Source organism: Aulonocara stuartgranti, assembly GCF_965226115.1.
Source record: "Aulonocara stuartgranti genome assembly, chromosome: 14".
In the NCBI taxonomy this organism is placed as follows: Eukaryota; Metazoa; Chordata; class Actinopteri; order Cichliformes; family Cichlidae; genus Aulonocara; species Aulonocara stuartgranti.
Window position 1 is genome coordinate 7407160 of NC_138950.1, and position 26557 is coordinate 7433716.

The following is a 26557-nucleotide window of genomic DNA, read 5'->3' on the forward strand; positions in this document are numbered from 1 at the left end:
ACAGAAACCAAACATTTATGGGGACACACACAGCACACACACACATTTAGACTAAGCCTGATTCTATATTCATCTCTTTCCCGCCTACGGCTCACCGAGTTGTAACGCCTTCCATCGTTAGTGTGTATGGATACCTTCAAATGAATTATACTGAATCTGATTTACAATATTTATGAAGGCATTTTTAAGGTTTCCACCAGTGACTTCTGATGTGCCTGATTTCCTTCTGTAATTTGAATTAAATAAATAAAAAGTTACAGTGAATTCAAATAGATGCATTTCTATTTAGCCAGCTTTTTTGCTTATGACATATTATTACTATGAACTCTCAAGATAAAGATAAATAGCACTTAGGATTTAATTCAGTGGTGTATCTTCAAAAATGTGGATTTTGTTTAACCTCATTACATATAATGTTTACAGTGTCTTTCACTTTTCATTGAAATGTGGTCACAATGAATGGGAAGCATGTGATTTGAACATATAAACCAGTCCATAGAAAAGTGAGTGAAAGTTCCTCTTAAAAGTTTAGTGTAAAATTATCTGAGTAACCAGAACTTTGTAACAGAAAATTCAGTCCCTGCAGCCCAAGTAATAAAAGAGAGTTCTGGGTCATCACTTGGAGTGCTCTGTTTGGGTGTTGCCACCATGGGTCAATCATTGGTTTGTGGACTACCATTTTAAAACCTTGTGTTTGACATTTTGGAAAGCACCGTCTTTATTTTTTAAATTTTATTTTTAAATGAAATGGTGCATGATTTATTTGCTTCCAGAAAATTATGATCCTGACCTTAATCTATTCACTGAAAGCTTATTTTGTCTGTCAGAAATTCACCTTTTCTAAACCATTAAAAAATATTGGTGACAGGGAAGGGATGGCTATACTCTGCGCTGTTATAGCTTAAATTTGTAGCTGTAGATATATTTAATAAAGTGCTGATAATAGAAGATTATAAGAGATGCAGAGCTTGGGCCTCAGTTCTGTTCAAACGTTACAGCATGCAGTGGAGACTTGGATCCAGACAGTGTATCATTGCAACACTGATACATCACATTTTAACAAGTACATGCTGCCAAAGCAAATTATTCTATTCCAGCATATTTTTCTATAGTCAAATTCTTGGTCAAGTGTTCATTATAGTGGACAAGGTTCAGGTTTCACAGTGAAAACATGCACTGGTGAGAAACCAAATAAATTGCTTCATACCTGGAACACTATCATTTCCCCACGGACTGACTAATGACATACCGAGAGAATTTGCTTGTTATGACCTCATTAGCTTTGGAAAATAATAAGTTTTTGCTAAGGCATTTTGTTTACCCAAGATTTGAACTTATACCTGTGAGAAGAGATAAAATCACCCCCATCCCCCTCAAAAAAAGCATGAAATAAACAAAATAAATAAATAACTAGCACATGATTAATGTTGGATAATGGTACCATTACTTGGTGTTGGTAAACAGGATGAGCCTCATTAACAGGCTGCCATCAAATATGTTTATCATATCTAGCAGAACGGGACTTTTTTTTAAGACAAGAGGAGACTATTTTGAGCGCCACGAAAATGTTTACACGAAACCATTAATATCACACTTGCATCCATTAAATCATTCAAACAGAATGAGGAAAGAATGACAGCAACAAATGCACAGTGAAAAAGAAACTGTTTTAGATGTGAAAACTGAACAGGAGGAAATAGAAAGAAACTCTGAGCCATGGCTTTCAGGTGGAAAGTTTTTTGCTTGTAAACTTTTAATTTTATTTAACTAATTACTCAATGTTTTTGTTTTGTTTTTTGTTAAATTGAATTCTAAATGGAAAAAGTAGTTCTAATTAATCCACACACTCAGCAGTTCTCTTCCTTAGATGAACACTTATTACCACACAATTTCTATTTGTGGCAAAGCTGTGCACTGTCTTTCTTATTTTGCTGTAGCCATTGTTTAGAGTTCAGCCTGTGCTGAGGTGACAGTCTGTAGAATTGTCCAGAGAAAATGTACTGTGCCAAGACTTGGACCTCAAACAAAGCAGTGCGAGATTTCCTTTCTTCTCTGGTGCCCCAAGTACAAATTCACTCTGAGTCAGTTTAATGTCTCTGAGGTAGAAGTTTATTTATAGTTCAGGAGCAATGACATCAAAAGAGAAAAGGGGGAAGTTAAGAGTACTACTCATCCTTAACACTGAAAGGATATTTGAAATCCAGGTTTAAGAGTTTCATCTGGCTTACTGTATGCTGGACCACTGCTGTCACTGCAGTTCACATTCAGAATGCCAAAAGCTCTCAACTCTGCTTAAGGAGGCACGGTTGTAGATGTAGGGGGAAGCCACTAGTGTCCTCATCAACACACAAATACTCCCTGCAACTGCAGCCATGGGCATGAAGCCACAATTAATGGGAAGTGCACGTCCTCTGGTCTCCTCTGAGCATTACATCTCTCACTCGTGCCTTCCTACAGCCTCTCCAAGTTGGTGCTTTATGGCCAAACATTGGCATAGCACTCTGCTTAGAGCTGTGTGCACTCACTGTGACTGACTCTTTTTCTCCTAGTTAGAGGTAAAAAGCACGTCATGCTTCTGACTGTCCCCACATGCACTTTCAAAATTGACAGTTTTCCTCCTTCCACAATCAAAGTTCAGTAAAGATGATGAAGCGGGCAGCTGACAGGTTTTTGTTGCTATGCAGTGTAAATGTCACTGACTGGCCAGGTCATGTAAATATAGATATATATATTTTAAGTGATGAAAACTGGAAAGAAGCATCTCATTTTAGGCATACAGCCCTTCCCACCAGCTCTTTAAAACTTCTGTTTGTAGCAGGCACCCAATCAGAAGAAAGCTCATTTGCAGGCAGGGTTTCCTTAAAGAAATCAAAGCTAAAGCTTGTTTGACACAATGAATGAACAGTGAGCGGATACACAAAGGCGTGGGATAAAATTCAGAATTCAAAAGAATTACTGTGAATCACACAAAGCTGCTGCAGCAGACTACAAGGATAAAAATATGGAGCTGAAAATGAACGTTTTAAGCAGAATAATTTACGCTTTTCATCTCAGTTTCCACATCCATAATATTAAGACTACCATATACTATAATGTGCATATGCAAATTTTAAAGATTGCAAAAATAAATATTCGGATCATTTGAATACCCCTCGCATGTTTCATAACATCATAGTACTCTCATTTTTATGACATCTTCTAATTAAACTTTGGAGATGATGTTCCCAACTTGTGATTAACATCAGTGCATGATAATTATAGAGGAGATCCTTAATATGAGAAAATGTATGCAGTACATGTATTCACTTTGAACTGACTGGCTGCAAAAATAAGTATGAAGGAGCAGCAGAGGCCTAAATATATGTTGTTTATTTCTTTTCTACACCAAATTTTATGATGCACTCTGTGTGTTTGATTGACAAGAAACTAAGAAGGTCTAAAAAAAATATGTAAGGAAAATGCACAACCACATAAACAGCATACAAGTAATCACAGCACTGGCCTAGTATCAGTCTCCCAGCTATCACCACTGAGGCACTGTGGTCAAAATCTGACAAGTCTGTACCTGCTGACTCCTCCGTGGCAGATAAAAAGAAGATAGACTTGAAGCTTGCATCAGTTCTTGAAGCCCTATATTTTTGGGGCTGACAAATTTTAAAACTGCACTGTGAGAAAAGATACACCACATCTACTTGATACAATTGCTTGGACACGATGGCAATGCTATGCACAGACACTAAAAACCATCCAGTTAAGCAAAAGGCAAGCTGCCACTGGTCTGCTTTCACTGCTCTGAGGTCAGTTCAAAATCGGCACTTTGTGTGGAACCACAGCTAGCGTTAGCAAGTAAATGAGCTTCAGTGATTTAGCATTGTAAGAGATGAGCTTCTTCTTGCTAACCACCTTGGCCAACTTGTGTGATGCAGAGAAGATGGAGCATGAAAAAAATGTTAATAACTTTATTAGTTCATCAGCAAGGAAATCTTTTACGATGGAGACAGGACAGCAGCTCTAACCATGTGCAGTGTGTGACAATACAGCCAGATGCAGGCTCAGCATCAGATTGGCATCTATGAGAATGTCTGAATGTAATAAGTCTAACCAGCTGTTTTACCAACACTCCACCTAACATTTTTCATTCATATTTTAATCCCTCCTGTAGATATTGACAGTTAGCCATGTCTACTTAAGCCTTTGACCTCAGTTGTTTTTTGTTTTGTTTTATTTTTCATTATCAATACACTTAAATATACTTTAAAAAATGTGGAAAACATGGAAAGGGATGGGAATGGCCCATAAAGTATAAATATTATAAAATAAATAAAATAAAATATTTCAGGAGGATGTGCAGGTTGTAGTTGAAATTTTAGCTCCCGACAGACCCTAAAATTTTTCCTTCTTGGTTTGAATGTATACGGGGACCATTTCTGGACAGGATATGGACTTATCTGAAGAGAATGTGGACAACATACTGTTAAAAAAGGCAGTCCACAAACACGGCATGTCAGTGATGCAAGAGTTTGTTGTTGTTGTTTGTGTTGGTTTTTTGTTTGTCTGTTTTGTATGTTATGATTAGTAATTTTCTTCTTTTTTGATGAATGAAAAACTCAATGAAGACATTTTTTTTAAAATAAAACCTTTCACTCTATATTGAGCAGATTTGATCTGGTTAGTTAAGTAGCAGAGGGGGTTGTTAATTTTAGCTGCTTTGGTGTGTTAATGGAACTAACAACAGATGCACTAGATGGGCAACAATGAGAAATCTGCAAAACAGGAATAGTTTTGTAAAGCAGAGGCCACTGACATTGTTTCCCTCCTCATCATTTCTGTCTGTTTTTTTACACTTATTTTTGCTTTTTGTTAGGGTCCGTGTTGCAGCAGTGCCTACCCTACAGAGGTTGCACAGGTGTTCCAACTCATCAAGGACAGCAGATCAATATGTGCCATTACCATAAGATTCTCAAGAGAATGGACGAGATTCTGAGAGACAGGCAGTTACCCTAAGAGAGCCAGACAGGAAAGTAGAAGCCCCTTAACCCGTCAGTAGGACTGCTATCTGTTCCTTTGTGTATTGAGAAACAGGGTGAGCATTGCCAGAGCCCTACATAACAATGTCCAGCAAGCCACTTGTTTGAATCTCTCTGAACATACAAACAGTAACAGATTTCACAAGGATGGCCTGAGGGCTTGACATCCTCTAGTGGGCTCTATGTCCACTCCCCGGCACCGTGGTGCATTTGACATAGAATAACAAGTCCACCACTGAAAAGGTCTGGAGAAGCTGAATGTTATGCTGCCTGTAACATCGCATAGCCTCATCAGTCTGGTGGTGGGGCTTCTATGGATGTACAGAGACCTCTGCAGACAAGAGAATGGCACCCTGACTGTGAATCCTTTGATCCATTGTCAGACCCTATGCTGTTTTCACAATTTCCAGGAGCTTAGTGATACCCTGATCCAGATCTGGGAGGCAGCCCTCCCATTGGTTGTCTCATTAGGAGCATGCCCTGATGCTGTCAGGCATGCATACATATAAAAGACAATTTTGGCTTTTGTAAAAAAGGACTAGCCTGCCTCATCATTTTTTTCACTTCGATTTTTGGGGGTTGTATCATTCCCGGTAGATTGATCATTTTCATTTTCATCAAATGATGTGGCATCCTGTTGTTAATACCACATTACCCAGTCTATATCAGTATAGATATCCAGAATGTTTTTTTGTTTGTTTGTTTTTTCCAATTGCAAATTGAAGCATTTTCAAAGTGTTTGTTTATTTTTTTCGAGCAGTACATATATATTTCCCTTCAGTGAGTCAGCATGCCAAACATCTGATTCAATTAATTGTTATTTATATAGCACCAAATCACAACAGCAGTCGCCTTAAGGCACTTTGCATTTCAAGGTAGAGACCCTATAATAATACAGAAAAAACCCAAACAATCAAAAACCCCTTTGAGCAAGCACTTGGAGATGATCTGTACTTGCCTGTGGCAGTCATGACATAAGGGTCAGGGTTGGATTAGAGGCTACGGACTTGTATCAGCATACCAGTTGTGCCAGGAAGATACAGCAACTTGGTCTTCAAAGACTACTCAGGAAATAATAATCCCTTTTTCATTTCTGTAAATTGTTTTTGTTATATTTATTTGCATGGAAAATTTTACATTTTAGTTTTTACTTAAAAAGATCCTCTGTTTGTTCAAGGAAGAGGATTTATCCTTTTAAGGAAAAAAAGCAGCTAAACTGTGTAACAGTGCCCCAGTGATCCTCTATTGTTTTGTTAAGCGAAGAAGATCCTCTCGAGGGAAATCTAGGTACATGATTTGTTTGCTGAATAAAGAGGGACTGGGCCGGGTCATTTTTCATTTCGCCAGTTGAACTGAATTGGATTGAATTGGATTGAATTGAATTCATTAAATTGTCATGGATCGAACTGAAACGCAGGTGTTTTTGTATTTCTTTTTCTTCATTGCTTTTGGTGCTTATTTATCAAATTTTTCCGAGAAAGACTTTTTTATTTTGATGGGCTTGTGTTTATAATACACGTGTTTATAGTAATTGTGTGGACATCTGTTTTGAAATGTGCTTCAAAATGTGAGTGCTTTTGAGTTAATGGAGTTCAAGGGGCCACGAGATCCTAATTCATAAATCCAGGTGGGGAATTAATCCAAAACATCTCTCAGATGAGTGGCGTCTGAAAATAAAAGGACAAAAGAAAGGTCATTTTTGGAAAGGACAGATTATGGCTCTCTTCCTGAATTCAGTGTCCCCTAATAGACAGGATATTCTTTATCTACCAAGATTTGTCTATTAAGCAGCAACCTTACAGAGTCCATGCAAAACTATAGACATCACTGACAAAATGTTTGGAATGGATATCATCAAACCTTTATCCTCTGCATGGTTCTCTCCGCTGGTCCTTATTCCCTGGATAAACAGAAAATGTTTGTCAATTACACAAAGTTTTACACTATAGGTTGCACAGATGTTTATCCATTACCTACTGTTTAAAAAAAATTGGACTCCCTTCTCCAACACTGACAGTGGTTGTTGGCAATGTTAGACAGACATGTACAGCACTGGGGCCAAGAGGAGAGTTTTCCATGTCCTTTTGGCCTTTTCCAACTCAAAGGTATGCCTTTTGGTATTAACAATGTTCCATCTACTTTGCGGAAGGTGATGGATGTGACCATAGGTGATCTCAGAGGCTGGATCTGTATCTTCTGCTTGGATGATAATACCGATACTATATATTTTTTTTTCCCTCCAAGCGATACTGGACATAAATGAGGTATGCCAAACTCACTTTCAAACCCAAACTCTTCCAAATGTCATTCCAGGGCCTCTAGTGACACTGTTGATGGAAAAAAAAAAATGTGGACAAAATTGTCTGTCAAAAATACAAATCTGGAAGTTTTAAGCTGGTGGGAAAAATGGATCAGTCGTTTTAGACAGATACTTGAAACATCTGTCCTAAATGTATTTGTCCACCTCTTTAGAGATTTTGGGATATCTAGAAGATCTGCTTTTTTGTTGTTTTTATTTTTCCCTATCCATTAAATTCCAGGGGGAATTGTATTCATGTATTCGTGGATTACTACTCTCATTGGGTTGAATTGTACACACTGCAGAAAACAGCTGGGGTCCAACACAGATACAAATTTTGGTTCCAGATGCACTGCAGTTATTTTCTGAAATTCTGCAGTGATCTAAAATAATATAAAGGCAACAAAACAGGTAAAAGGTATCACGTGAGTTGTTAGATATTTGATAGGAAAAAGATTTAAGACACGAATGTTCAATAATTTTTGATACTAACTTGGTCTGAAAGGAGCCTGCTTTCCCAGGAAAACATCCCAACCCAAAGAGGACATTTCCCTTTATGGAAGCGTGTCTAACCTTAATATGAATCCCAATATGGATCACTCATAGATGATTTCATCGCAACATACTAAGAACATATCAACAACACTTGGGGAACACAGGAAATATGACAGGAGTAATGCTAATCCAAAAAAAATGATTTTTTTCAATCTTTAAAATGCTCTGTTCATACAGTGTAACATCATAAATATTCATGTATGTTCCCATCTTAAGGATGTTTGTGCCGTGCAGGTAAATTGTCAAAAAAGTGTCACAAAACCAAGGACATATATTTATTGATTTGTTTTTAACTTTTTATCACCGATTCTGTTCATATTTTTTTATGGACAGAATTTCTGGGCGTAGCCAAGTGGCGAAAGGCTTTCATTTCGGTGGCCTCAGGATCTCATCTCTGCTTTTTGCAGGTGATGTGGTCCTGTTGGCTTCATCAGGTGATGGCCTCCAGCTCGCCTCGGAACGGTTCACAGCCGACTGTGAAGTGGTGGGAATGAGAATCAGAACCTCCAAATCTGACGCCATGGTCCTCAGCCGGAAAAAGGTGGAGTGCCCACTTTGGGGACGAGACCCTGCCCCAAGTGGAGGAGTTTAAGTATCTCGGGGTCTTGCTCACGAGTGATGGGAGAAGGGAGGGGGAGATTGACAGATGGATTGGTGCAGCGGTTGCAGTGATGCAGACGCTGTACAGGTCTGTTGTGATAGAATAGAATAGAATAGAATAGAATTCAACTTTATTGTCATTGCACATGCACAGGTACAGGGCAACGAAATGCAGTTTGCATCCATCCAGAAGTGCTTTAGTGATATAGATATATTACAATATATATTAGCAATAATATAGATATGTGAGTATATTACAGAAATGGGTCTATTATGGTATGTTATAATGTACACGGTATGAAGTATGTTGTGAATATTCTATAACTATAAGTATGTACAGGCTGTAGTGAGTACAAGCTATGTACAGGATATGAACAGGATATAAATATGAAAAACTATACAGAATATGAAATAAATAACTTTACAGAATCTGGGATATACAGCTATACAGAAATGGGAACTATGCAAGTTGTAAACAGTTGTAGGATTAAAGATTATCGAATGTACAGAATGATTATTTACACAGAGCTATACAGTAGTGCAGTTAAGATAAGTGAGGGTGTAGATAGTTTCTACAGAGGCTATATAAAGTGCTAGTGGTTGTGAGTGGTGGTTCAGTCCATGTTATTATTGTGTTTGAGGGTACAGTTGTCCATTGTGGGTGTGTGTATGTTCAGTCCATGAGTTTAACGTGGGTCAGATGTCAGGAGGCAGAGTTCAGGAGTCTGACAGCTGTGGGGAAGAAGCTGTTCCGGTACCTGGTGGTCTTAGTCCGGAGGCTCCTGTGGCGCCTCCCAGAGGGCAGGAGGGTGAAGAGTCCATGTGATGGGTGACTGGGGTCTTTGATGATTTTCCCAGCCCTTTTCAGACACCGCTTCCTGTAGATGTCTTTTATGGCAGGAAGTGGTGCTCCGGCGATGCGCTGGGCAGTTTTCACGACCCTCTGCAACGCCTTCCGGTCTGAGGCAGAGCAGTTCCCGTACCAGACTGTTATACAGTTGGTCAGGATGCTCTCGATGGTGCAGCGATAGAAGTTCACCAGGATGTCTGAGGACAGGTGGTTCTTCCTCAGAGTCCTCAAGATGAAGAGGCGCTGGTGAGCCTTCTTGACCAGCTTGGAGCAGTTGGTCGTCCAGGTGAGATCCTCGGAGATGTGGACTCCCAGGAACTTGAAGCTGCTCACACGCTCCACAGCCGTCCCCTTAATGTGGATGGGTGGATGTGGGTCAGCATTCCTCCTGTAGTCCACGATGAGCTCCTTGGTCTTCTCGGTGTTAAGCAGCAGGTTGTTTCTGTCGCACCACTCAGCCAGACGATCCACCTCCTCCCTGTAGGCGGCCTCATCGTTGTCACTGATGAGGCCAATCACCGTGGTGTCATCTGCAAACTTAATGATGGTGTTGGAACCATCAGCAGGTCTGCAGTCGTGGGTGAAGAGGGAGTAGAGGAAAGGGCTCATCACACAGCCTTGTGGTACACCGGTGTTCATTGTGATGGTAGATGAGCAGCGGTTATCCAGCCGGACATGTTGGGGGCGGTTGGTCAGGAAGTCCAGTAACCATTTGCAGATGAGGGAACTGATACCCAGGTCTGTCAGTTTCCTGATGAGTTGTGAGGGGTGGATTGTATTGAATGCTGAACTGAAGTCTATAAACAGCATTCTGGCGTAGGTGTTGTTGTTGTCCAGGTGTGAGAGGACAGAGTGCATTGCGATGGAGACTGCATCCTCTGTGCTCCTGTTCCGGCGGTATGCGAATTGGTGGGGGTCCAGGGTGGGGGGGAGACAGGATTTGAAGTGTGCTAGGACCAGTCGCTCTAAGCACTTAGTGATGATGGGGGTGAGTGCTACTGGGCCGGTAATCATTGAGGCAAGATGGGTTGGAGTTTTTGGGTATCGGGACGATGGAGGTGGATTTGATGAAGAGAGAGCTGAGTGTAAAAGCAAAGCTCTCAAGTTACCGGTCGATCTACGCCCCTACCCTCACCTATGGTCACGAGCTGTGGGTAGTGACCGAAAGAACGAGATCACGAATACAAGCAGCGGAAATGGGCTTCCTCCGAAGGGTGGCTGGTCTCTCCCTTAGAGATAGGGTGAGAAGTTCGGCCATTCGGGAGGGGATCAGAGTAGAGCCGCTGCTCCTCCACATCGAAAGGAGCCAGTTGAGGTGGTTCGGGCATCTGACAAGGATGCCCCCTGGGCGCCCCCTAGGAGAGGTTTCCCGGGCTTGTCCCACTGGTAGGAGGCCCCGGGGCAGACCCAGGACACGCTGGAGAGATTATATCTTTGGGAACGCCCCCAGATAAGCTGGAGGAGGTAGCTGGGGAGAGGGAGGTCTGGGCTTCTCTGCCTGGGCTGCTGCCCCCGCGACCCGGCCCTGGATAACCGGAAGAAAATGGATGGATGGATGGATGGATGGATGTAGAATCTTTTTACACTTTGAATTAACAGATCTGTCTAAAATGCCATGCTAATGTCATGCTAAAGTATTTATTTGTATTCAAAGGAGCTTGCAAAGAAAAGGGTCTGGACTTCTTTACACTTAGAGTCCCAGAGAGTAGCCATTTGGCTTTTCTACCTTTAAAGTTACTTGAAGACGTTTCACCTCTCATCCGAGAAGCTTCTTCAGTTCTAAGGTCAAATGGTGGGGAGTCCCAGATTTAAACCTAGTGGGAGTAACCCCCCACAGAGGGACAAAAGGACCCCCTGATGATCCTCTAATCGCCTGAGCCAAGGTGTGAAACTGGGTGTGGGTCCCAATCAGCCAGGGTTTCGGGTGAGCTCATTGTGAAACCTGGCCCCACCTTATCATGCGAATTCCTGAGGTCAGATGGCCCAGGATGTGAGTGGGCGTTAAGGCGTCTGGGGAGGGAAAAATTAAATAAATAAGAGGAGGAATCTAATTTCTTTTTATTAAGAGTAGAAAGCAGCTTCACACAAATCTATATCTTAAAAAATTCAGATGCATAAGATTTAAAACTCCATTTCTGTGCATACATATATGTTATGATCAAAGAGGAATCAATTAAAAATTGATTTGTTTTACTGAGAGCGAGCTGTGGAGCTGAACTCTTGGACTGTATTAAAAAAAAACTATTTTGAATTTACAATGATCACATTACTTTTTGTTGAGGAGAGAGAGAATCAGAATCAGAATCAGAATACTTTATTGATCCCTGGGGGAAATTATTTTGAGATGCAATCAAGTTAGTTTTTAGCTAGTTTTTAGCCATGAAAGTAGCTTTTTTTCTTTAGTGAAATTATTATTTTTTATTTTTAGATGAAAAGGTAAGGAACCTATTAAACTCAGTGGCAATGCCAAGAAATCCCAAAAAGTTCCTTGAGGCTCTTCTGTTTCTTAGACTGTATGTTAAATTAATTTATTTTATTTTATTCATCACATACACAATCATACACAGTACAACATGCAGTGAAATGCTTGTGTCCGAGCAGACAGGCTGCAGACCATCTCAGGGCTTGGTTTAGCAATGGGAGGGTCTAGCCAGGACCCTTACTAGATACCACCCCCAGGTGGGAATCTAAGTTTCAAAGGTGTGTCGTCGTATCACTACGCTATCCAGCTGTAGTTGGATAGCGGGTTTGTTTAGTTCAGACAATATTATTGCTATGACAAGTTTGTCTTTTTATCAATTCATACCCTACTAATTTATAAATTATCATTTTGATACAATTAGACAAGATCATTCCTGGTCTTTACCCATCATTTAGTATTTCATTAACAAAATCAAAAACAAAGCCGAACAGGACCTTTTTAAAACCAGTTTGCAAAGGTTGCCCTCTGACTTAAATGCCTCATTCCTCATCCTTGTAACTGTAACATAAATGTCTGGGTGAACATAATGGTTATTGATGGCTCTGATGGCAGTCATTACACATGCTGTGGGCAGCATATGTTCTTCCAGTGCTCTTGAAAGTCCTGCGGGGTTTAAAGAAGGGCGCTCGTCTAGACCTGAGTGTTTACACCAAACCAATTAAAGTATGTGCCACTACTTTTAAGGCAATCGCGTGTGCATTCATAGTCGATAAATCTGTTGCCATTTTTGCTCATTATTGTGATGTTAAATTCACTTAAGGAAACAGAGCATGAAGAGGTCTCAAAATATCAATAATGTTACCCTTCCTGGGAAAGTGTGTAGCTACCATACATAGTTTAAAGTAGCATTAAGCAATAGTATACTAACAGCACAGCTCAGTAATGTATGAACGTGAAATTTAGTTGAAACATTTCACCTTTGTTGTTTCATGACATGCATCACTATAACACTTTGTGGAGGTGTGAGATCACTGCTTCTCTGTAACATCTCTATGACGAACATCTCACTGTTAAAGGTTACTTATTGATTCAGCCTGAGTTATAAATGCCATGTCTGTAAAGTGTATTTGCGCTCCACAGAAACACCAAAGTGAAAGAAAGAGTCAAGTATGACATCAGAGGAGTAGCTCTCTAAATAAACATGCAGTCCGGATAATTGTTCCAATCTTAAACAATAAAAAAAAGAACAACAATAAGTTTTGAAGGTTGTCATATATTAGTGAATGACATGTGTGACTGCTTTCATGGTTGCGATTTTCCAACACTTGTTCCATTGGGGTGGGGGGCAGCAATTTCAAGCTACATTTATCGCCTTGAACTTAAAAAGAAAAGCTGTGATGTTGCCATGAGTGATGACTGTTTAAGCTAAGATGTGCCACGAGCATGTGTTTCACTCATCTTTCAGAGTAATATCTGAAATTCTGAATTAGATGTCAGAGGTGAGCAGTCGACTGTAGACTAATGGACATAGCTGGAGTGAAGATTCGGAGGGGTATTTTAATCTGACGTCCAGTAGGGGAGAGAAAAAAGGCAAGCTCAGTTTAAAGTTTGCAGATAATGGGCTTCCCCATTACAGAGTGAGCCACATGCAGTTCTTGTTTTAGTATACATTTATTCATAGGCCTCTTCACAAAAACATAGGCTTTATGAAAAAAACATTTTGGAGGGATTTTAATTCTCTTTTTTTCTGAACCTTAGAACAGGGCTTTTCTTTGTTTTTACTTTCAATTTCCATTGTAACATGCAATGTAAACATACAAAGTCATAATTGATCTATCTATCTATCTATGTATATATGTATATCTATATATATATCTACGTCGGCAGGCAGGCAGGCAGACTAAATGGAAAATACAATAACAAAATAAGAAGAACATTAAAAATTGTCTGAATTTTGCATGGTTGGGCTTTGAATATTTGAAATTCAGTTGTTATTATTGAGCACATCACATCTCAAATCTTGACATTCAGCCAAAGGTTTCACATGGGTTTTGGTGAGCATTGAGTGCAAACATATTCTAAATAGAAATTCAAATAAAATATACAGACAAAAAAGGACACGTTATTCTACTTGGGTTGAGTGTATGATGAGGTCAGATAGACTTTCATTATGGAATCTAGGCTTTGTCCCCATCTAAGAAAAGAAAACACAATGTGTGTATAGTTCTCAAAACTCACACCCACACAGGCCACCTGCTCTCTGCTGTCAGGCCAGTCTTTGAGCTCATCAACCGCCCCCAATGATCAGCTTGAGATGGCGATATAAAAAAAAAAAAAAAGTGTGAGCACAGAGTGTGTATAAGAGAAAGACATAGCCTCCAGGTCTGAAAAGTGAATGGTGGAAAACTATTAAACATGCATTTTTTGTACTGCCAGACTGATGGTATTACTTTTGTTTTTTGTATTGTATTTATTTACAAAAGTTATTTTTTGTCTTTTCCACATATTCTGGCATATTTGGCTCCTGGTTGTTGACGTTGGTTTGTTAATGCCCTGACAGTGTGTCTATGACTTTAGCCTGTTGATTAAAGATTTGGATCAATTCCTTTGGAGATTGCTTAACATTTTTTCACAAGTCTGGTTGAAACAAAAAACTGCCAAATGTGTTGCCATGACATTTGTTTTATCATGGTCCCTTCAGAACAATGTTTAATAATCCCTCAACTTGTCATCTAGTGTCATTAACAGGTCACAGTTAATTTATCTGCACAACTATTCACAACTAATCCTTTATGCAATGCTTTAGTTTAAATGTTATTTATTTAAAACTGTCATTGAATACATTTTAAAACATCAGTAATAGATGTGACCTCATTGGAAGGTTTTACCTACTAAAAAAGTTTCACATTGTATTGTTAATAGCTCCCCTTATGTTTATGTGTTTCTAGAGTTCTCAATAACCTGTTTATGTCCACATACATTTCTGTCGCCAGGTAACATCAACTCAGTGCAACATAATACAACGTTATAATCAAAGATGCACTATGGGTTTAAAGTATCTCTGTGACAGTTTCATAAGCTTCAAGGTTTTATTTAAAGTTGATTTCATTTTTTTCCTTCAGCAAATATAAAATGCTAAATGCAGCTACTAAATCCTAGAGTGAAACCAGCACAGGTACCTCGATTTCATAGATGCAACAGCTTGCGTTATTAAAGTTAATGCTGTTTATGTTGGTCATTATTGGTTTATACACATGCATTACTTTCCTTAATTGCCATATTGAAACAGAGGGAGTCCAGCGTGATTAATTGTTTTCTGAAAAAAAAAAAGGACCTAACGCTCAAGAGCATGCATAGTTTAAACACACTTTGATCCAGTGAGCCACTTTTATGCAGCACCATTAAACATTAGCAGTGAGAGTCCAAAATGTTAATAAATTCACCAAAGTGCACATATTAACAATCATAACTTCATGTTTTAACAGATTGCATAATTTTACAGCACATCAGTGGCTTCCAAATGAGTGAAAAACATTTTAATTTCAGAACATTTTGCCAGCTTCGACCAAACAACGCTGTTTAACACTTGTTATTTTTGTGATTCGCTTAAGATGTTTTCTAACTGAATGAGAAGTCTTTTTATATTATATTTACAAAAGGCACTATTCTTCCATTTGTTCACAGTGAAGCAGCTCTCATCTGCTGTGTTCATGTGTTAGGAGTCCATGCAAAACAACCATTGCAACATTAAACATATCCCTCAGAAGACAATGAATGCATTTTTTTAACCACATTCCACACAAAGTATAATGTTACAGGCTTGCAAGGTGTTTCTTCCTACTGGTATTTAACACATCAAACAGCAGAACATCTCAGTTAAATTTATTTGTTATTAAAATGACTTAAAGGTCCTTACACCACAGTAGAAAATTATTCATCTCTTTGAGATTTCTTGTTTAAAAAAATATGACAGACAAATGTAGAAGCAAGAGACACAGAACTTTCATCTAGATAAAAGCAGAAGATAATAACCGATTAAATGTTGCTTACAGTTTTACAAATTTGAGCTCATTAATCCTGGACATAAGGAAAGAAAATTCCTTCAAGGCTCCCTGACTAGCCTCATATTCTATGTAAAGTTACATTTATTGAGGTAGCAGTAGCTGGTAATATCTATGGTGTCTAAATGCTTGTACATCAAAGTTCCATATAATGTGGAGATGATAAAAGAAGAGAAGAAGCTTAAATTAAAATTATTAAATTAAATTATTGATACTTGTGATATTTTTCATGATGCTAAAAAATAAATAAATAGCAAAATAAACAGAGACAGCAAATAATATCCGCTTTCTTTTCATTGGGTAAATTATTATCTTTTATTCAGTCTTGACTTTTGTTGCTGACCTCCTGTTTGAGCCATGGGGTTGTAAGATATAATCCTGTGGCACAGGGCTTGAAATTTTAATCTTGCTTTGATGACTCTATTTTGCTGGTGCATCCACACAATAGGCTCACCTTCCTCTACCGTAGCAGAGAAAAAATGACTTTGCATGTCCGTGAACATACGGTCCAAATAGTGGCAGTTGTTTGTTCAGCTAACAGCTCTTTGAAAGTAGTTATTAGTCATAAAATGCTCCTTTGATATTTGCATGTGTGGTAACATTTTCAGTCCAATAGAGGTGTGATGGTTCCCAAGGAATGGCAGATTTATCCTCCCCTGCCAACATAACAGAGGCCCTATTTTCTTGTTCAGTGAAGTGGAAGTGGGTGGTTCAGCACTGTTTGCCAATGTAATACCAAACAGATCTTCTACAAACGCAATTAGAGCAGTGTTTGGTTCTGTTGTGCATAAAATTGATTGACAATTGGGAAGTAGCATTAGTCAGATGAATTTTGCAGTCTTCTGAGCGATTGTTTTCTTCAGAGGAGAAAGAAGAGGTATTCTTCCTGTGAAGGTGAAGACTTATCCTCAGAGCTGCAGGTTATTATGCTGAAAAATAATCTGCGAGTCCCCAGTGGTTTTAGATTTACAGGGCTGTTTGAGCCAATCCAAATATTCAACTTTTGCTCAATCATCTCACCCGAAAACCCAAAGAGAAAGACATTAGAATATGGTGACTTCATTTGTGAAAAATACATGCAAAATTATACATATTCTTAAAGACTAAAATACACATGAGCACACTGTAATGCAGAGCATTTTTATCTCAGTGCTCTCTGCTGCCCATCTCTCCTTCTTTCCACCATTCTTCACTGCATGATTTGCATTGCGTGAGCCTAGAAGCCCCCTACAGTGGGTCTCTTTGATGTCGGTCGGCAGATGGAAGTAGCGCATATACGTATAGTGATTGCTGTGAACCACAAGTGTACCCCCCGCTGCTCTGCTTTTCTTTTTTTTTTTCTGAGCTTAATCTCTGTATTATTATGTTAGATAAAAACAGTCTGTGCTGCAAATAGCAAAGACTGCTAAATAAAAAGCCAGATTTGTTAGAGAATTGTGTTTTCTTGGAGATTTTGAAAGCTTTGTTTCCCAAACATGAATGGATGGAGGATTAAATGTGGCTTTCTTTGTATTTAAAATTTGGAACTGATATCATCAATTTACCGTCAACGTGTTTTTGATGTTCTGGGGACCTGTTTATTCCGCCAACGATGGCTTTTTGGGAAGTTATTTTTCATGTCAAATTCATATTAATAAGCTATTAAGCCTTGTCAGAACTTAAACTTCTCTTCCCCAAACAACCTTGGGCTTCATTAACACTTTGAACCTTGGGTGTGTTTTCTTCTCGCTTCAGTGATTCTGCTTCAGTGGCATTTCAAACTTTTTCCGTTGTCCCTTTTGAGGCTCAATAAGATGACTAACCACTGAGAGTTGTGCAGGTTTAGTAAGAATAGTTCTGCTTGAATGACTGAGTGAGACATTATGTGTAATTCACATGCTAAAATGGGTTTTAATGATCTTTTTAATCAGAATTTGTCTAATGCGGTGTTCACAGCAGTAGAGAACATACACCACAGTGATCAGTAAAATCTCATAATCGCACATAAAAGTGTGATGGTCACTTTGCCAGTGACACTTGGATGCTTCAGCTCAGTTTCCGCTCCCCAAAGAAGATGGTGGTCATACTATTTCTGCCAACAAATTTAGATCTCCTGGTAATGTGAAACTTATCTCAAGTCAAATATTTGCCTTTAGATGCTGTCAAGGAGAGTAAAGAGCCAGGGGATGACGGGAGACAGCTCTCTCCAGCCCCTTCTGTTTGCTCAATACTCATGGGAAGTCCTGATACAGACAAGTCAATAATGGAGGAAGCGCCAAAGCAAATGTCTCCTCGGTGGATGAGGCTGGCCTGGCCAATGTCTGTTAGGGATCAGGATTTAGACATATATCTTAAAGGGCTTTTTTCTTCAATTCAGTTTGAATCAGTTTACTTGTATTTTTGGATTTCAACTTTTATCCAGTGTTTGAGTGCTCCTTAATCAATTGCACTGACTCTCTGAATGCCTGAAAACACAATTAGTGTGAGGCTTTCAATAAATGCAAAATCTGCATCTATTTGTTTGAGAGTTTTGAATGTAATTTTCACACAGTCTTATGCCACAGAGCCTCAGAGTTACACTGCTGGTCAGACAAAAAGGATGCACTCCCGGACTGAGCTCTTATCCCTGCACACGTACTGCACCTTAAACCTGTTTGTGTCACTCTTGACAACCAACTTATTCTCATTCCCAGTTTGTTAAAATAATTGGTTTGGTCTAAGATGTTGGCCTTACTGAGATATATGCACAATGTCTGTTGGTGCTCTGACAACTGTCCATGACAATGTTGGATGCAGAAAGTAAAAAGTCTCCAGACAGGTGGCATGTGTTTTTTCAGTTTTGATGAGACAATCCTTTATCTACTAGAAAAATACCTTTCTTGGAGCAAAACATCTTTATACTAGCATACAGAGACAGTCATTTCATTCTGATTCCCTCCACATAAATGTGTATTTTTTTTGTCTCGACAATGGCAGTCCCAGGTGTTGCAGACAGTGTATTTATTCAGCAATATGCTATTGTAAAGAGGAATGCTGAATGGGGATGGATGATCTCAAGTCTTGGCCCAGGAGACACAACAGCTCTAAAATGATCTACAAAGCATTTGATAAATCATTCATTGAGTCGGACCAGTGCATTTATTGATAGAGCACTCAGTCCTATAACACCCCAGACCAGATGATGACTTCATTTGTTGTGGCTGCTTTTACGAAAAAGCTGTGATATTCTGCACAAAGAGCTATTTAGGCAGCGAAAGGCAGAATGGCTAACAGTTGCCCAGAGGTTGGGTTAAGGGATATAACTCTGTTAGTTCAGGGTGTTCCTCCATCATCTTTAAAATAAGACAGGACAAGAAGACGTGTATGGGAGTATCCACCTTAAAAGAGAGAATAGAAGAAGAGATATTGATTTATGGCCTCCTGCAGCTTTCCTCCCTCATTCATCATGCTGTCTGTGTGCACGCCGCCATCACTCCCCTGTAGGGAGCTTCTCTTCCTCAGCCAGCCACTCATCCACATGTCTGGGTAACAAGCAGTGTGCTCCACTCAGACCCCCAGCAACCCCCTCCAACCCCTTTTCCTCCACCGATTCACTGTCACACACACAGAGACGAACCATGACAGGATTACTCACAACACGCAGGGTTCTGAAACATGGCAGAGCTAGATATGTGCGGACGAATACCTCCTGTCACAGCACATCAAACAGCCTTTTGATTCCAAATTCATGAACAGAATTCTCTGTTTGTCAGCTAACATGTTTGAGGTCACGTTTCTCTTTGACAGACATTAATAGATGATGGAATTATTTTTTTTATGTTGTTATTCCGTCTGAAATAGTAGCTCGGGGGGGGGGTCGTACGTAATGCTGCTTTATCATCACTAATTGACACTGATTGTGGGTGGTTGTGCATGAGTGATTATTCAGTCAAAATGAACACAGCATAGAGGAGCGAGCATGACTAGAAGTCAACAAAGTTGTAAAATTTGTAGCATTTAATCAAACATTTTGTTGCCATGAACTTTTGACAGTCTTCACACTCAGCAGCCTAACAGCGTGTCTCTTATGTTGCTTGTATCATTTTTGTCATTTTGCCACTCCTGAATGAAAGGCCAGCACATTCTCGAACCGGCAGGAAATTGGAGAGCCTCATAATTAGTCATGTTTTTACTTAGTCAAATTAAACTATGATCCACTATGAAGAAGGTGGGCCACTTTGCCACGAGTACAAAATGTGTCTCAGCCTCTTCCACTTATTCATAAATGGGAAATCCTGGTCTGCCTGCACTGTGAGTGCATGATGTGGAAAGAATTTCCATTTGGTGTGAACCAATGACTGCAAGGCACTCACTATGTGCAAGTATGCTCCTACATCTGTGGATATATGCAGTAGAAACTACTATATCTGTTTACAGGTGTGAAATTAAACTGAACATCGGTGCATTGAAATTAAAGATGTATGTATTTGAAGTATGTTTTCTGTTTGCACTGAGATCTGAAGAAAGGGACTTGCATGGCCTGTCCATGGTTGTACTTCAGAAAAGACATCAGACAACATGTCTACAGACATGGAACAATCATACAGCACAGCAGACCACTGGCCTTGGAAAAGTGGAGCGACACTGAGCGGCTGGGTTATTTTTGACTTCCTTTTTGATTGAAGTATTGACCTTGTTAAGTCGTTACAATATTAAAACACCACTAACAGCCTGAGATATTATCTCTTGAATATAAAAATAAACTAAATACTCAAAGCTTTTTGATTTATTTTTTTTGCTTCTTTCTGTTGTATTGCGTATTATGCTGATATTTGCACATGTGGCCTTTCACAGAGCAAGTTTGACTTCTGTGCACAGGTCTTAACAAGCCCTAGAAACAAGTGTCAGCTCCTTCATTATTCAACAAAACAAAGTGACAATTGCACCTGTGTGATACTGGCTCATCTCATCATGCTGAAGTAGTCTAATGCTAATTAGCACCGTTTCTCGCTGTGGGAGGTCTAAATAATTTAATTGCTCAACTCTGTTGCTACATTCAGAATGCTATTTTTCTGAATGCATTATTGTCTTGAATTTTAATGACCTCCTTCAGAAAGTCATACACTCTTATTGCTTTTTACTGCTGCGTTCTTTTTAAAAAAACATTTTGTGTGTCATTAATGCATTCAAAAACAGAGGTCTACAAAATGAGCCGTTTATGAATATTCAATAGAGGCTTTGCCCTTTTGAGAGAACAAAAAAAAGATGGCCTTTAGTGATGTACTGCCAAGGAAAAAAAGAGGGAGATTTCTCCAGGAATCTTATAACACTGGGCTACGTGGTGGGGGTTTTTTGGACTTCTTTTCTTTGTCAAGATCTTGTTTTGAATCTAGAAAAGACAACATAATGATATGAAGCCAGAAACTACATTACAGTATGGTATTATTTTTTTCTCTCCAGTCACTGACAGAAACAAGAGTGTCATCTCAATTTGATCTTTCAGTTTGAGTAAGATCTTCCTTCACAGCAATGCCACTGGCTGGGGTCATCCGTCCTTCACCCATACAAGGGCTTCACGAAGTTGTGCAGCCTACCTCACCTAACATTACCATTGCCTCTCATCTTCCATGAATATTATCCTGCAGCATAGCAACAGCACATTCTCATTCTATTCCCTTTCCCTTCCTTCAAGGCCCTCACAAAGTCAACCCCAATTTATTCGCAAGGGATGGACTCATCATCACTCTGACCTGCCTCGCGAGCCGCTCTCTGCATAGGGATAACAGAGTCCTGCTGCTCATTCACATGCTGCTGTTCGCACTGTATTTCATATATCTTGACTAAGTCAAACCGATCCCTACTCAGTCAGAGAAAATTAAAAACAGCAACTGCATTTAGATGAATGGGTGTTAAATGCTCACAGTTGAATGGAATATCACATCACTTCAGTATTATTCTTTTTACCGGCTGATCTAATAATCCTGTTCTTCGGAAAACATTTTAAGTGCTGCTTTTATCAAATTACCCAAATAGCCCAGTCAGCCTAGTTTATGGTTGGATTTTACTTTCCTAGACTGAATTTGAATGTTTTGGGGTTGTTGTTTTTTTCAATCCTGTGAGCACAACAAAGGGAAATTTCCCTGACCCTTGTCATTGTGGGGTGAAGGCACAAATCCAAAAGCCAGATTTTTCAAAACGCTAACTCAAAAATATTTTTCATGGGTACATGCAGCTGGGACTAAGTGAGAAAAATGTGCTGTTTGTGTTTGGTTATATCCATCTCCTGTTTACTTACAATTTGCAATTTACTGATGTGGCAGATGTGCCAGAAGAAATAATAGGTCAAAACAAATGTGCATAAAGACAGATCATTTATGTCCAATGTAACACAACATGTGCTTTGACTTTTAGTAATGCAAAGAAACCAGAGAGTTCAGACTTCTAACCATATGGGGATGGCGATGAAACCTGAACATTATGACCATCAATAATACACGAGGCTTTCTTGTTTTGCTTTCGTTTTCATTTTTGAACCGCATCCTAATATCTACATAAATATCTAACATTTCCAAGAACTCATCAGAGGCCAAAATACACACACGAAACTCATCTTTCCAAGAAGGAATAATATGTTTTGAATGTGAAAACTGAATTATCCTATTCTCTGCTTACTCATGCTGTGAGCATTGTCAGTTTTTGATATTTTACTATGAATGGTATCAACCTGGGCCAGCAGCTGCTGGTTTTGGATTTGCTGTGCTGCCTGACTGATTTCAAAGCAAGAAAGAGATTTTACTAGGGCTGAACGATTATGGAAAATAATCTAATTGCGATTTTTTGCCCCAATATTGCGATTGCGATGCGATATGCGATTATTTTTTAAGGTATTTGTCTTCTGTATTATTAAACAAAGACAAGCAATACATCATATAGTATGGCCAATACTATATTACATTAATTTTAAACTGTTCTTTCCTGGAAGACAGACCTCTGTTATGATGACATGAGGTGATGCATGAATTGATGACTGACATTTTTATTTAACTTCTTCAATCACAACAGTATATTTGAACATACACAATAGTTTATTTTTAGCTTACAAACATCTGAGCATAAAGTGCTGACAAGGAACCCTGGTGTAAACATTAAAATGAAAGTCAGTACAATGTGCAGATTGCAGAAATATACATAAAAAAAATCAGTGGCTTTACCACACTCAGTTTTTCGACATCTGTGAACTACTAGACAGTCATTCAATTAAAAAATAATATTAAATAAATAAAACTAATAAATAAAAAATACACACATCTTACTGATCTCTGTAGTCAGTAACATTACACATAAAGTGCAAACATAATAGCAATTGTATAAACACACACACAAACACGCCTTTAAAGTTTAAAGGCGTGAAATTGGACGGTCTAGTTCTGATTAGCGTCACCGCTGTCTCGGTGGAGTTTAATAAACTCGGCCGTCTGCTTCTCGCTATCTAAAATATAACCAGACACTGGTGTAAATTCTCGACTGTCTCATACTTCTGTTTAATAAGTTTTCTGTTTGACGTTTAGTCAGCTGTGTGAAAACCAAGGAGGAACCCACCCGGGGGATTAATAAAGTTTTATTTTATCTAATCTAATAACTTTAATCTCAGCCAAACCGATTTACTCACGAACAAACAAAACACTGAAAAAAGCCCAACAATAACATTTTTAGGTTGTCTAAGTGACTTATATATCACGTTTAACCCGAGCAGCGAAACTCCGCGGTGATCTGAAAATGATGTGCCGGGAGTTGTGCCGTTCTCGGCCGCATCAGTAATCCTCGAGCTCCCGGCTAGCTGTCGAGCTGGTGGGTAGCAGACGCCTCTGAAAACGTCGAAGCACTTTTGCAAATATGGGATATCTTGATAAACCGAGCAGATATTTGATGTTTACACAACTACTTTCTCGCCTGAAAATATGTTAAAAGTTTATTTTGTGACCCAGAAAGATTAGTATGAGTAATTTTAAAACTTAGTAGCAGCCGCCATTGCTGGAAACTGGAGTTTGGCTGGGCCGCGCTATGAATTCTGGGATATGGTAGTAATTTGGACAGCCTTCGGCGCGTCGCTGTGACGTAATCGGTCTACAAATGCGGCCTCAGGAGGATGCAGCCCATGAATTGTATAATATAATCGCAGTATAATCGCAGCCTTCGCGGTTAGAAAATTGCACTTGATCATGTCGCGATATTATCGCAAATGCGATATATCGTTCAGCCCTAGATTTTACTACCCTCCATCATGTCTGCCTATGTCAGTTTGGAAAGTTTCATGTCCTTCAAGAACAGTTCTAACTAATGAAGCCAAACTGAATCAGAGGCACCCAGGCTGCACAAATTGAGCAGAGGATCTTTTTCATCCCAGCTCATTCCAGGAACAAGTTCTTGTTAGAAAGTACTTTGAGATTTTCCCTGTGCACTGGATATTCTGCTTGCCATATTCATACTAATGCCATATTGAATATGTATATATGCGCTTTTAAAAGTGAAAATCTTGCAGTGGTTTGGAGCTTATAAAGTTTGGGCTGTATCTTAAAGCTAAACAGATATTGTTGTTAACAAATCATTTTCAAAGGTGTGCTTCGTATTCACCATGTCTTAGTTGTCTCCGAGTGATGGAGAGCATGTGTCTGTGACCACGCGTGCTGTTGCGTGCTCCAGATCACCCGCTGCAGGCGTGACCTTCCCTCTCTTGCTGCTTAACCTAATCAATTATGGTTCAGAACAGAGCCAAGGGAGAGGGGAGACAGAAAGCCCACGACCTTGTCAGAGCCCCGAGGAGACTGTGAATAATTCCCTTTGAGCCCCGTAAAGAAGGTTTTTCTGGCAGGGGGAGAAGAGTAAAGGTAGCTTGTTAAGCAAAGATGAAAGAAACTTAAAAATAAATAACATGGTAACAGGTAGAAAGCAAAGATCGGGAGCCACTAGATTATCTGAGGACCTGAGTCAAGTCAACTATCTGAGTTATGGACTGTCAAACAGTGAGAAACATTGAAATTACCCCAAGTATAGTGCCTTCACTTTACTGCAAGCTTCTTTGATCTCCATAAAGAGGATTAAATTTTTTTTTTAGATATGCCTCACATTTCATTTTTGTTTACAAGCGCAATTGTAAACAAAAATCAAATAATAATAATAGCAATGTGTTGATGTGACAGTACAGTTTTTGTGTTTCATTGTTACTGCTGTTTAGTGCTAATCGTTTTCTGATTGTTGTGACTTGACATAAGATTCTTTTGTATCTCTCCAAATTAGAAAATTTCTCATTTCTATTCAGAATATGAGTTCTTACTTGTGACGATGAAAGGCCTTAAGCTGTGCCAGATGTCTGCGACGCAACTCACTGACTTTTTTTTTTATTATTATGTTGGGCATGTACAACAGAAATATTGCTAACAGCTACTTAGCTTTAGTGGCTGTGCTTCACAAAAATTGATTTGAGGCTTTTATAAACACATAAAGACAGAGACACAGAAAATTGTTTTCATTTATCAATACAGTGACGTTTTGATGTTGATGCGGCTTAAAGCTCAGCAGCTGGGGGTCTCCTCTCATTTCTCTGCAGAGGCCTGAAAGTCACCCTGGCTGTCCACTGGGCTGCAGAGCTGCTCCTCAGACAAGTACAGTAATTAGAGAGTGTGTGTAGTAATATGGAAGCTTCCATAATGATTGATGCTTTCCTGATCAGCGGAGAAAGCCTTGCAATGCTAATAGGCTGAGGGGCTTCAGAAGAGGGGCTTCTATAAGAATACCAACTTCACTGATTTCTAAGAGCACTAACTTAGAGGATTAATCTTATCTTTTTTTCCTATTTAGCTCCTATGCTACCAGGATGCAATATGACAGAGTTTTTCTTTAACTGTAGCTTCTGTTAGCTTTTATTGTTAGTGTAAGTCAATTTAAGCTTTTATAGTCAGTGTAAGTCAATTTCGATGGTATCTATTTTTTCATACTGTCATACCCTCATGAAATTGATCCAATACTGTTTTTAAAACTGCCTTACTTTTAACAGATGCCCAGCTGATATCAATCTGTTTACAGCCTCTCTTTCTTTACTGTATGTACAGAAGGTTAATCACTACTTGTAGCATTCCAGCCGGACTTTATTCAGACGATGCACTCAATGATCATTACGGATGGACCATGGTGGGGTATTCCAACCCATTTATTCACAAATTGCCATAGACACATCGTAAGAGCTGTAATCATAACATAAAACAAATAAACATTCACTTGATATAACCACGTTTCTGTTATGCTAATCAATTCACAGAAAAGGCACAGGAGGTGCTAGCATCAGCCTGCTAGATCGCTCATAAACTTATTAACAATCAAGTAATACATTTACAAATTGTCCGAAATGTAAACAACAAATACAACACACAAACATACCTGTTTGCCTTCCAGCTAGATGCTAATTTTAAGATGGATGGAAAACGATAACCTTCTCATTAATCCTTTCTGTGGCAAGCAGTTGCGGTACCATCTTCCTTCCCGGAAGTTGCCCGTTCCGAATTTCAAAATAAGAGTTTAATCTATATTATAAGGTATAATTCGTTCAGGGATTTAACTATTTGAAAAATATCAAATAAACAAATAATCTGGGTCATTTACACTACTACATGCCCTCCCACTGGTACAGCCTACAATATGATAGTTTGTCTTCACACTGCAAGTGGGAAATAAATCTCTGTGTGTGTATATCTCGTGTTTCATTAGCAAAACACAGAAAAAGTTTAGCTAAAA

At 39.1% G+C, this 26557-nt stretch overlaps 1 long non-coding RNA gene across 1 annotated transcript; it reads right to left on the minus strand.

The window, feature by feature from the left end:
* Nucleotides 1-6433: 6433 nt before the first annotated feature.
* Nucleotides 6434-26310, minus strand: LOC309687101. Its single transcript, XR_014270622.1, has 3 exons — nt 26204-26310; nt 6888-6927; nt 6434-6694 (listed from the first exon to the last, which is right to left on the minus strand). It is a non-coding gene; the product is annotated as an uncharacterized lncRNA (long non-coding RNA).
* Nucleotides 26311-26557: the final 247 nt, after the last annotated feature.